This window comes from Thermobia domestica, chromosome 3 (genome assembly GCF_964235325.1).
Source record: "Thermobia domestica chromosome 3, izTheDome1.hap1.1, whole genome shotgun sequence".
NCBI classification, from domain to species: domain Eukaryota; kingdom Metazoa; phylum Arthropoda; class Insecta; order Zygentoma; family Lepismatidae; genus Thermobia; species Thermobia domestica.
In genome coordinates this window covers 93,255,736-93,269,846 of record NC_137456.1, presented here as the reverse complement: position 1 = coordinate 93,269,846, position 14,111 = coordinate 93,255,736, and the positions used below count along the sequence as shown (strand labels likewise).

At 33.8% G+C, this 14,111-nt stretch overlaps 1 protein-coding gene across 1 annotated transcript in view; it reads right to left on the bottom strand.

Moving 5' to 3' along the window:
- The window catches only part of LOC145680613 (uncharacterized), a 253,122-nt gene that overhangs the window by 96,889 nt on the left and 142,122 nt on the right, over positions 1-14,111 (bottom strand). The window lies entirely within an intron of this gene.

Sequence of the window (14,111 nt, the reverse complement as noted above, 5' to 3'; positions counted from 1 at the left end):
TCGCTACAACCCCCTGATAGCTGGAAGCAATGCAAAACGTTTCCAGCACGCACAGGTTATTCTTCGTAACAGAAGATAATTTGTCGTGTTGGGGGTGTATAGATCATATAGAAACTGTTGAAATAAATTTTCGTCATTGTGCGTGTTTGTCGACGTTGATGGTGTGATAACGGTTCTGCTTTGCACATTCTCCAACAAAATGGCTTTTGTGCATAAACTTATCCAAATACAGTCTGAAGGCTGTTCTGCTAAACAATGGTAACGAAAAGCCTTCTATCCCCATACCATATTCGGTTGGACTGAAGGGGGACATATAAACGCATGGCAGACGTGTTAAATGGCATTCAATACAACAAGTAGAAGTGGAAAGTCTGTGTGGACTTAAAAGTTGTTGCCTTGGTTATGAGTATGCAGGATGGATACACCAAGCATTGCTGCTTCATATGTTTGTGGGACAGTCCTGCTACCGACAAGCACCATAAAATAAAATATTGGTCAGAGACAGGGATACCTTCCAAGGGAAAATAACGTCAAGCATATTCCTTTACTTGATCCGAAGGACATACTACTGCTACTTCTGAACATAAAACTCGGTCTCATAAAGATATTTGTTAAAACCATGGTTACTCATGGGTCTGGTTTATCCTATTTGACGGAATTGTTTCCGACGTTGTTGAAGGCCAAGCTGAGGAAGGGAGTTTTCATAAGGCTACAGATCAGAAGGGTTTTACACTGGGATGTTTTCCTGCAAAATTTAACCCCTGCTGAATGTGCTGTATGGCTATCCTTCAAACGTGTGATGAAAGGTTTTCTAGGGCTTCCTCGAGAAAGCTGGTAACTACAAGCAACTCATAGTTGACCTGGTACGAAACTATGAACAGTTAAGATGCAGGATGTCGGTGAAATTACACTTCATTCACTCGCACCTTGACTACTTCCCTCACAACTTAAGGACAGTAAGCTATGAACAGGGGAACTTTTTAGACCAACAGATTTTACAAATGGAGCAACGGTATGAAATGAAACGAGATCCTGCTATGATAGGAGACTATTGTTGGTTTCTTATGAGAGAGACCAAACAAGAGTACAAAAGAGGGCCCATGTTTACCAAAAAGAAAACTTCCAAGTACATGTCGCAGTAAAAACTTGTACACATACATAAAATATATTAGTGTTTGGTGTGTTCTTCAGTGGGCTCCAAGTATACTTATTCGCCGAATGGCACCCGAATGATATATTTGATTGTACTACTGCTGCGTTGTTGTGTGTTTTCTTTTGTTTCATGAATCTCTTATTTGCATAGCATTTTGAACATAGTGTGTTTACAAACAACAACGGCAGTGCAAGCCATTTTCAACAGCGGTGTGTATTTCTATAGCCTCCTTCTCTTTCTGTTTGTTTTCTTTGACAGTCTTGTATTATTTTCTATTTCCAATATTTTCTCAACAGTGCCTTCACTCTCTACTAACCTGGATGCTCTATCGGAATATACACTATGTTGAAATGAATGTTATTTTATTTTTGAACACCCTGTAGCAACAAAGTGTGACATGATGGAACATTTTTGACTATATTGGGCGGTCTCAGGAGGTCGAAATTAACTAAGATCAGGGGAGTAAAAGTGCGGGGGAACGCAGGGGACACCGTCCCCTACCTCCAAAATATATGTACGGCGTCTCACTAGTTCCTAAAAAATTACAATGGGCAAAGATATTAAGGGGGACAGCGTGACATCATGCCACTACCTACCGTTCCCTTACCTTTTCAGACTCACTTTTACCCCTGGCTAAGATCACACGTCAGTGTAACTTCTACCGAACAAAGGTTAAAATTTGTTGGATAGTGTAATTTGTGTTATATTGTTCTCTTATTATTTTCGTCTATCCGAAATTCTTTTCCATAACTGATTCCTAATTAAAAGTAAACTTATCCCGTAGTTTTCTTAACTATACTCGGAACAAAAAGCAACTAAGAAACGAATTGACACTTAGAGAAGGATGTGTTATCCTGTAGACATATTCTGAGAATCCTGCTGATGCGTCCGCTATAACTAGTAAGGCTGTTAAAATTCGAGAAACCTGAATCATGGATTTGCCGAATATCGGAACAAAATTTTGTTTTCCGAAAAGTTATTTAGATAACGAAATACTTATTCCAACAATTATTCGAATATTGAAAAATAATGTTATTCACTTGGGGAAACGAGAAGAGAAATACAGTTTTCTCGTTTCGATCTCGTAAATTTTGTAAAAGTCTCGTCTTGTCTTGATTCTCGGAGAATCCTTTTTCGTTTTCGGTTCTCGAAAATCTTTTCTTGTCTAGTCTCTATAACTTTCCCCTCTCTTTTAGTAAACTTTCCACACATAATATTTATTCCATGTTTTTTTCCCCTTAATTTCATGTAGCAGTTATCAGAATTCTTCCGAGTAACGAGAGATCCACTAAAAGGGTATTGTAACAATATTTAAACCACATTTGTTATTAGAGTATATTGTGTAATGAATTGTATATCTTCAAATGTTGTAAATGATCTTTATTGTGTTCCTACAGTCATTTTATTAAATTTATATTTTTATACTATCAACCATGCACTACGCATGTATGAGACTTACACTGAGAAAAATCCGTTATGAAGACAGCGGTATATTGTACAAATATACGGAATCCGTAAGTTTACTACGGAAATCTATACGGGGCATACGTTACCCATATGCTACATATGTATTGGCTTTTATCCCGCTTAGATGTTACATCATGCTACTGCAGGGTGTCTCACATCTAACAGTCTTCCGTATATTATATACGTATACGTATGTTTCTTACGTCAGCTATATGATATATACGTCCATCTGTATATGAGATCCTGACCGCCTATATATATTTCTTTGCTTCATACGGAAAGTACGTAAAGATGGAACACTTGTGTGGAAAGTATTTTTTAAAAAACATACGTTTTCTGTTATACGCTTGCTGCCGGATTTCGTACGTTAAGTAAAAAAAAAAAAAAAAAAAAAAACTACAGGATTTACATTCCACGTATTTACATATGTCACACATGTTTTCTTTTCTGTGTATACGTGTATGAGACCTAAAACCACTAAAACAGCGTATAAGACACTAAAACAGTGTATGAAACGTAAGACTTTGGTGAACTAGTGTTCCTCACGAGATTCGTGAAATTTTTAGTTTCGTCTTGATTCTCATTAGCAAAAGGAGACGAGAATTGCCATGTTTAAAAAAGTATTTCCTCGTCTCGATAACAAGATTAATTCCGAACGAATATTCGAACATTCGAATAACACTTGAAAAATCATTCGAATTGTAAAATATTTGAAAAACGTTAACAGCACGAAAGGATAGTTAAAGAAGACGTCTCAGTAGAATATTTACGATGTGGGAACAGAGTAAGACGTCCTTCTCTAAATGTGAATTCATTTCTTATTTTACTCCGAGTATAACGTGTTCTGCCATTTTAAATGTTTCGATTAAGATATCTTGAAAGTCGGAGTAACCACTGAACTATTTTAATTAAAGTAAATGCTTTAGGGACAAAATTATTTAAACTGATATGCAGCGTGTCCCATTTGAATGCCACACATTAAGTTACTGTTATCCTTAGCAATGAATTTCGATAACTTACAGATTATAATTAGTACAAAAAGAAAAAAATAACTAAAATAAATATGTACAGTAACCCATCTACTTAAGTATGCCACGCAGCTTGAACTATCAAATTACATGAAAGAAATGTCTATTTATTTTATAAGAAAACGAATAAGCATCATACACAATTTTATAATTTATTTTCTGTCTAATCTGTTCAAAGAATCGCTATTTTGTAAGACCAGTAATTAGCTGACGAAGCAAAACGAGGAATTCTTTATCATTGTCAAGATTTTTGTAAACCTTTGTTGTACATATTTAATTCTACTCTTGAATGAAACTGGTCTATTTAACATACAAGGTTTAACAATGATACAGTGGTTAAATTCAACCGAAGTTCCAAACTTCTTTTAATTTTGATCAGGTTTCCTCAACTTTTTTCACATCATGGCCCCTCTTTTATCACATCCTCTTGCCAGAGACCTCTATAAGTAATTTCCGGGTTGTCAAATTGTTCTTAAACGACTCTTGTTTTGTTTAATGTTCTTTACAGTATTTGACAATAAGCAGGGAAGTAAAAACATGTATATTAAAATAAATTTTAAAAAAACATTTTAAATTATTGGTTTTAGAGATGCGCACGATACAAGATTGTCTCGTCTCGAAAATGTGCTTAAAAGTGATGTCTCGACTCGAAAAATGTATATTTCTCTATTGGGAGAGCTGTGTCTCGACTCGAATTTTGCCAGGATAATTCTATCTCGTCTCATCTCGTGTGCTTCCCTCTTTTTCACCTTCCTTCGCGACCCCTGTGTGTTCCTCTCGCGACCCCTAGGAGTATCGAGCTCCAGGTGGAGAAACTCCAACTTAGAAGAATAAGACCATTGTATACAGCCAACTTAAATTGTAATTTATAGAGCGAAGTATAGTTTATGCATTCATTTAAAAAATTCGAAAAGGAATTGAAATTGATGTGAAATACTATTGATGTTAATTGCAACAAACCGAAAGTTCAATCTTGGTGATTAAATTCTGGTTTTCTTTTAAGCGACACTAAAGAGAAACGCAAGTGCTGCATTTGCTTGAATAACATGCATAACTTAATCTGTGAATCTTTAGTTACTAATAACTTCTTCACGTCTAATATGATCAGTAGCTGTTGCGTCGAACTTCTAATATACAGAAGCGTTAAGTTAGAGGTTATTCACCTTGATTTACGTAAATACAAGAAAGTACACATCAATCGCATTAGTACACACACGTCTGTTAAAAAAAAAGCAGCGACATGAAATGCAAATTTAGTTATTGAGAAAACATTTGCTTTACATATTTTGTGTTTATTTTGGATATTTGTTGAACGTCATTCAAGCATACTAGTTTGCATGTGCAAATTTGAACTGGTATGTAACTCTTCAAACTAATGGCAGTTGGACTATGAAATTATCTGACCCTTAGTGGAGCATATGTTCTACTCGTTTTGTGCTATTGCAAACCCAATACAAATTGTTACAAAGCGATATTTCATATTTTAACATGCATCGGTCATTGAACCGTTACGTCAATATCTCTTTTTAAGTAATGATGGTACACATTGTATAAGCTGGCGACTTTTTTTTTTATCACCTTAGCTTTTATCGATTACAGCTTTAACCAATTCCTGTACGCCTCGAAAAAAGAACATGTCCCAAGTTTTATAATTTTTCTCATTTCTTTCTTTAACAAAATTACGTACGATTTTCTTGTACGTTGCGGTAAATTCAGTCGTTTGTTCATAACTAATATCAACCATAAGCAATAGGATTCGTTAAGAAATCATAACTCAACCAGAATAATTGGTAAGTTCTGATTAGAAAAAAGGTTATTTACCTCCAACATCCGCCGATGAAGCGAAAAGGAAACAAAAGTTCTCTACGAAAAGAAAGGACAAATATTTTCCAGTGAAATGATGGAGATTAATTTTTTTTTTCAGATGCTAAGTCCATGAACAACATCATAGTTTCTATTTTGATTTTCGAGCGACGACAGGAGACAAAAAACTATGGCTATCACAAAAAAAAAAAAAAAAAAAAATCGAACATGAGATTTTAATGGATTTACGTTTCATTGCCCATAGATACTGAAAACGTGATTTATCGGTATTTGTCTATCTGTCCTTCCAAATGCATGTTAGTCAATTTATCCTAATGTACATTCGCCTCGAGGTCATACCGTTTAACGTATCAAGACTAAATTTTATACTTAAGATATTTATTTGAAACTCCAGGGGGCACGGGGGCGCGGTGGCTCAGTGGTAGAGCGTTCACCTCTGGTGCTTGGGGTCCCGGGTTCGATCCCGGTGAACTTTGTGGTGGACAAACACCGTGCTCGTGGGTTTTCTCGGGGTTCTCCCGTTTCCTCCCACTTTCTTCATTCCATCATTTCACTCATCTCTCATCATCACCGTCTCCTTTAGCCTAACCGGCATAACCGTGGGACGTAAAACTCAAAGATTTCATTTCATTTCCAGGGGGGCAGGTTCGAATTTATTTCCTATCCCTAAAAATATAAGGCGGATACTGTAGTCTAGTGGTTAGAGCGTTGGACTCGGGTTCGATTCCCGGCGGGTTTCCCAATTTTCTGCGTCCACCCAACGTCGTGAGGAAAACTGGGGAGTCACGTGAATGAAAGACGTGACGGCCACTAGGTCTAGAGAGCTCTCGATACACCACTTAAGAGTCTGCCTTACTAAAAATAATACAAAATTTACCATTTTTATTTTGCTTGATTATTCATCAGTGAAAAATGAAATGCATGTTACCATAATCATAGATAATGTTATTCTTCAACAGAAAATATGAACCTGAAGAATGTTCAGTATTGCCATCCATAGAAATTACAGTGTTGCCAGAAAAACAATTTCCGTAAAATCTAAGTTAATGCAGCGAGTAGAGAAACGAACTCAACTGCATTTGATTACGTATCATGTAGTTTTGGTTTCTTGTGAACTACTTTTTAATTAACATTATTATTTAGTTTTAATAACTGTATGTTAAGACTATTTTGTTTATTACAAACTAAATACAACTATTATTTAAAAAGTAGTTCACAGGAAACCAAAACAATATGATACGTAACCAAATGGAGTTGAGCTTGTTGCTCTACTCGCTACCTTAACTTAGATTTTAGGGAAATTGTTTTTTTCTGGCAACACCGTAATTTCTATGGATGGCAATACTGAACATTCTTCAGGTTCATATTTTCTGTTGTAGAATAGCATTATCTATGATTGTGCTGACTTGCATTTCATTATCTCCCTTCACTGATGAATAATCAAGCAAAAGAAATATGGTAAATTTTGTATTATTTTTAGTAAGGCAGGCTCTTAATGACCACGTGCTTGTCGCTGGGCTGGACGTAATTCAGCCAGTAGCTGACAGATGGCGTTGGAGCGGCTCAGGCCCTCAAATGGGCTATTACGCCAGTTAGTTTGATTTCATTCTCTGTATATATAGGTAGTTTACTGAAGGGTTAAGGAATGCGGTTTTTCTTTTGTTTTTGATTGTATTTCATAAATCTTTTTTTTTTTTTTTTTTTTTTTTTTTTTTTTTTTTTAATAGCACCCATACTGTATTGTAGGACATTTCTCTTGAAAAATTCAAGAAGGGATGGTTTACTTTTGGGGAGTGAGTTTTCTTCGCACGATTTTCTAGAAAACGATTCAAGCGATCTTCTTCATATTTCATAAATAAATATCTTAGCAATAAACTGACAATATGACATAACTCATTTACCATGAAAAGATCTACGATTGAATGTTCATTCTTTGGTGGTGAGTTTTCTCGGACAATTTTCTCGAAAAGGACTCACGAGATTTTGTTCATATTTCGTAAATAAATATGCCATTAATCATCTGATAATATACAGCATTATTTATTTATCCTGAAAAAAATGTACGAGGGAAAAATGTACATGGGGTAGTTTATTGTTAGGGATGAGATTTTTTCGGACAATTGTTTTCAAAAACAACTTAGGCGATTTTGTTAATATTCCATAAATAAATATTTCATTAATTGCTGTATAATATTGAGTAAATTATTTCCCAGGAAAAAATTCACAAGGAGTAGTTTACTTTTGTGGGTGAGTTTTTGACAGTTTTGTAAAATATATCTCATTTAATTTTATTGTTATTTCATAAGCAAATACATATTTCATTAACAACCCTAACACATGGCATAAGTTTTCGATTCCTGGCAGGAGCTCATATAGTTCGGATTCCACGTTAATCAGTAAATCCCGTCTCATATAGCCTCGCTGCTGAAAGGTGCGTTAAATTCAAAATCAACTCAATTCGTATGGCATAATTGATTTATTATGGAAAAATCTGTAAGGGGTAGTTTACTATTAGCCGAAACTTGAGTAAAATTCCTAATAATTTTGTCCGTATTTCAAAAGAAAGTGTTTTGTTAATGACTGCAGCACAACATGATTTAGTTTAAGGAATTGAAGCTAGAAACTTAAGTGCGGTGGCCCGTATCTTTGATTATTATTGTTCTTCGATTTAGTCGGATTCTTGCAACTAGTGTGAAGACATTTTCCATACTTCTGTGGATATTTACGATAAAGATTTTTTCCTTCTCTAAACTTGTACTATATTACAATATTTAAATCATTACCCTTTCACGTGTGGCTAAAGAAACTTGGTTTTAGTAATACGGCGTACCGGCACCTTTTAATGAGAACGGAATGTTTCCTCTTGTGTCTTAAAAAAGGGTTGACGAGAAATTTCGAAAATAACAAACGCTAAAAAATATAGTTTTATTGAAAATCAGAGTTTTTATTCTTTCCCTTTTCCTTTTTCTCTCTCTCTGTCTCTGTAGAGAAAGAGTTGTGAATCTTAGTTCCTTCTTGAAGTCAGTTAATTGTATTCAGGGACTAGAAATATTTGGGCTCTTCTGTCTATCGCTCGCTGGCACATCTTTGCGCCTCCCTCTTTTCTCTTTTTCTTTGCACGGCAATATAAACTATAAAGGCTCTGAACCAATCAGATTTTATTTTTTTCTGAAAAGACTGACCTTCCACAACGAAATACTTCCAACAAATTTGTCTGTCGCTGAAGTTCGACTAAACTGAAAACCACTACAAAAATTATGTTAAGACTCCACTTCTATATTTCCTCCGCAGAGGAGCCTTTGCTCAGTTCCTATTTTAATGTATCGAATTAATTGCTTTTATTAATTATTATCATTATCATTACGTTTATTGTATTATAAAATTAAGATGTAAGAATCAGACATTTTAAAAGCATCTTTATATATGTACGTAAGAGCTTTTAGTTATAAGACTGCAGTGATATGCTACTCGACATTATAATTATTATTGTTAATAATATATCTAATAATAATAATAATAATAATAATAATAATAATAATAATAATAATAATAATAATAATAATAATAATAATGCCCTGAAAGGTATGCAACTTTTTTATCATTATGAACCTGATGTCCGGCGTACCGGCACCTTTATTTTTAGAAATAAAAACTTATATATAGGGTCTATAAATATAGGGCCGGATTTAGGAAGGTGCACCGGAGCACTCCCCTTCGTTGTGAATATACAGTATCTAAAATGAGAAGCTATCAGTGAAAATAGCAATACTTATCCGAAAATTTCATGTCATGTTTCTGTTTCGGGCTTAAAAGAAAGGGGAGTTTTGCAAAAACTATAGTTTACGTCAATTTTCTGAAGGTTGAAGGAAAAGAAGAACAGATACTTAGCATTTCCAGGGAAATTATTTAATTCAAATGTACTGGTAGTTATTGGTGCACCCCCCGTCAGAAAATCCTGGATCCGGTCATATATATATGTATGTATGTATATAGGCCTATATATATATATATATATATATATATATATATATATATATATATATATATATATATATATATATATATATATATATAAGTTAAAAAGAAATAAAACAAGCAGTGAGCAGTGTAGCAGCAGTTAAACGTCAAACATTTTTACATTTCATTTATGCTATCCTCGTATATATAAATATTGGAGTTTCAATCTTTTAGTTAACAGTTTACACGTGTGTATGGGTACAGTACAAGTGCAATATCAAAGAAAGGTGGTTGTTGAACAAACACAAGCCAGGAAGTCATATTTCCACACAAGAGAAGATAATACGAATTAATTATTCATACAGCTGCAGCTAGAGGATGTACTTTATATACAAAATTTCTATCCATATGCTACATAATTTCAGTTTCACTTTCTGTTGTTTCCACTTGATTTGACTTCACTGCACTGCGTATTTTCTCTTTTGCATGTACTTTTTCTTATTTCGCTTACAACTAAAAGTCTAATTTTACACTCAAAGCCTTAACTATGTAAAATTGTCAAGAAATTTTTTTCAGAAAGTCAGCTGAGTCCTGTGTATTTCAGCATACCATTATTTGTTGGATAAGAGGAAAATCTTCAAAAATGTCAGAGAAAATAGCCATCTGCAGAATTTGAACCCGGTATCTCCTAACTATGGCTTGCGTACTCGAACTGCAATTCAAGTAGATGCAGTTTAGTTGGCTAAATAACTTTAAAGTATTTACAGTACACTCTCTACAATCCCACTGCGCACTACTCATACCCACCAATAAATAATTCGGAGTTTTCAAACGGGTGGGCTTCAAACGAAACTTGAAGAACAAGCTTTAAAGTATAATTTAACCCTAAGAAACATAAAACAATTGAAAGCTTTCTTATTCCAATGAGTAAGGCAGTAATGGAGTAATTTTCTCTTTTTCACTACGTATCATAACTGAATTTATTTTTGTGTTTTATGCTTTCATGTTCATATTTGAAAATACTTTTTATTTGAAATTTTGCAATAATAATACAGTGCAATAGCGTAAACAGTAGCTTATGTTGTTAAAATGTGTTCTCTTTGACAATCTTCAACTAATCCGTGATTTCGATAATTTTCCACTATTCTAGTCTGATACGTGCCGGTTTAGAAAGAATGTATTGCATTCATTTTAAAATTACTCAGTGTTAACTGACGTTTGCCTTTATGTATTATATTTTATACGAAAAATAAAACTTCTTTTAGACTTGAAAACTATTGTATCCACATGTATGGAAAGTTTTACGAGTTTCGAACGAGGCAGTCGGTCTGCTGACAGGAATCAGAGGAAAAACACTATAAGAGATAATAAGGAAAGACTTTCTAATATAGAATCTGTGCCCAGGCTGGTAGCCAGCTCAAAAATGTAGGGAAGGCAGCTGGTTAGAGGGACCCGATCCAACCATATTATAGTTCATCCCCATATTATAGTTCATTTGAAAGCCTACCGTGAAAATTTTAGGGGGCCCGGCCCCTAGACTCGCCTGGACACGGGCCTGTCTGTGCCCTAGGTATGTGTTCCATGGCCGACTTTAAGCTTATCCCTCTTTTGAAACCAACTCAACATTCATTTTCATAAAGTTAAATGTAGAAGATATAGCGTGATTGTTTATATATGAATTTAGATTCCAAAAAAATACATTCTATCTGCATCATTATTATCGTTTTGCAACTAAAAGTGGCAAATCTTTCTCTTCCTGCTGCAATAAGTGGACTCAACAGTTTAAAAATATATCGTAGCGTCAGATTCTAAGACCTACTCACTTGTCGTAAATTAGAGAAACAAAATTGACAGTAAACATTTTGTTTATTATTATTATTATTATCATTATCATCACATTATTATTATTATTATTATTATTACAGTATAAGAAGTTTCCCATGAAACGATCTCGCCTTCAAGAGACTGAATTACATAACAACGTAATTGGAGCCTGGTTCCGGCGATTATAACGTATCTTTGAGAACAAAAGAGTTGTAGTTTCGTCCAGTACAGATGAACTTGCAGCAGAACATACTACTATAATCTCTATACTCAGTTATACTCGCAGCAAAACCCAAGACAAATTTTGGATTTCTTCTTTTGACTATACTAATATAAATAATCGAAAATATTTTGAAGGATTGTAACCACACTGTTAATACGAGGTTGTTTAAGGAGTCATAAAAATCTTCTTTTACCATAACATTTCTTCATGCAATATTAGAACCAATATTCTTGTGAAGTTGCGTGAGTTAGATTTTCCTTTCTAAACCAGCAGAATAAGACGTATTTTGAAAATATTATTTGGAATTAAACTAAGGGCTTTTCTTTGTTTATTTGCTGTTTCACAATTTATTAATTTGATTGATAACAGTTAAATATAAATTAACTTTATTATGGCAAAGTGTTCGTTTTTCACTCTCGAGAGGTGAAAGGAAAGAGAAAAGCATGTTGGTCGTTAAAATAAATAAATAAATAAATAAATAAATAAACGTTTCTCTTGTTTTACGTTTCATGGTCCCTACATGTTTAAGAAAAGGATTTTTGGATGTCTATTTGTCTATTTGTTTAAATCTACTTGCCCCGGTGTATATAAACATATCTAGAGAAAATGCATCCAATCTTTCTGAACCAAATATTAAATTTAATATTTTTACAAGATTTTCCAGAGGAGGCGTTTCGAATTCTTTTGTGTCTCCACAAATAAAGGTAGTTTATCTGACAGTGAAAAAATGTTTTCTCAAAAGTAGTTCTAATAGTTTAGCTTTTAGCATAAGTCATTTTTATTAAAAAAAAATAACTGAAGAGAAATTTTCCACCAAAACAAATATGTATTTTGATTTTCTTTTTTAGAAACCCACTTTCCAATCCGCTACACTGTCCTCAGTTTCAAATCTTCATTTTGCTATAAACCCTACCCCTCTGAAAACATATTGCATTCCGCAAACCATAAATCAAGACATCAGGCTTGACGTGTTCTTAAGCCTTTTGTTGTTGTTGTTGTTGTTGTTGTTCTTGGTAGGTTCTACAAGGAAAAATCTCCAGTGGACATGGAAGGATCCAGTGTCTGTTTGTGGTTTCTTGACGAAAAGAAAAAAAAAAGCAAAATCCACAAGAGATAGTTTTAAAAAATTCCACAAAGAATACTTTACCATTGGTAGTGAGTTATTATTTTAGACAATTTTTCTCGAAAACTACTTTAGTAGACCTGCTTAATAGTTCATATATATTCCACTAACAATTCTTCAATATAGCATAAGTCATTAAATATACTCTCATTTTTGGATCAAAAGATCCAATATATTTCAGACAGAAATTTTCTTGTAGGCCTTACATCTGGAGAACTACATACACTGTAGCCAAAGCAAAACTACCACTTAACTCAGCATGGTGTGCTTATTCCGTAAAAAATATGAAATCTCGATTTAGGGTCCATTCAAAAAATTTGTAGTCCCTGATCCAAAAAATTCAATATATTTCATTCAATCAAGTATTTTCTTTTACGCCCTATATCTCGAGAACTACATATAGTGCAGCCAAACCAAAACTACCACTTAACTCAGTATGAAGAGCTTATTCCGTAAAAAATATGAAATCTCGATTTGGGAACCATTCAAAATGTTTGTGGTTCCTGATCCAAAAAAATCCAATATATTTCATTTAATCAAATATTTTCTTGTACGCCTTATATCTGGAGAACTATATATAGTGCAGCCAAACCAAAACTGCAACTTAACTCAGTATGATGTCCTTATTCCGTAAAAAATACGAAATCTCGATTTAGAGGCCATTAAAATTTTTTGTGGCCCCTGATCCAAAAAATCCAATATATTTCATTCAACGAAACGTTTTCTTGTACGTCTTATATCTAAAGAACTACATATAGTGTATACAAACCAAAACTACCACTTAGTATGATGTGCTTATTCCGTAAAAAATACGAAGTCTCGATTTAGTTGCCATCCAAACTTTTTGTGGACCCTGATCCAAAAAATCCAATGTTTTCCATTCAATTACAAATTTTCTTGTACGCCTTATTCTCGGTAACTACATATACTGTAACCAAAGCAAAACTATCACTTAACTCAGTATGGTGTACTTATTCCGTAAAAAATATGAAATCTCGATTTAGGGTAGATTCAAAATTTTTGTGGCCCCTGATCCAAAAAAATCCAATATATTTCATTCAATGAAACGTTTTCTTGTACGTCTTATATCTGGAGAACTGCATATAGTGTATCCAAACCAAAACTACCACTTAACTTAGTTTGATGTTTTTATTCCGTAAAATATACTGAAACTCGATTTATCTAGAGGCCGTTCAAAAATTGTGTGTCTCCTGACCCAACATCTAATCATTGGCCAAGATCGCAATCTTTTGATCCATTTTTTGGATCATTCCTAAAATTCTTTTTTTATTCTTAAGAGTGATTTTTTCGGGTAGTTTTCTCAAAATGATTGATTTCTTTATATTAGCAACTATGAAGTGTTCCCATCTCATAGTGGAAAGTAATTTCTCATGTAACATCTACAAGGTCTCAAAAATGACTAAGGTCATTTTGTCCATATTTTAAAGTATATATTTCATTAGCAGCCCTACAATATAGTTATAATCTAGTTTTTAAAAAATGGGAAGAGAA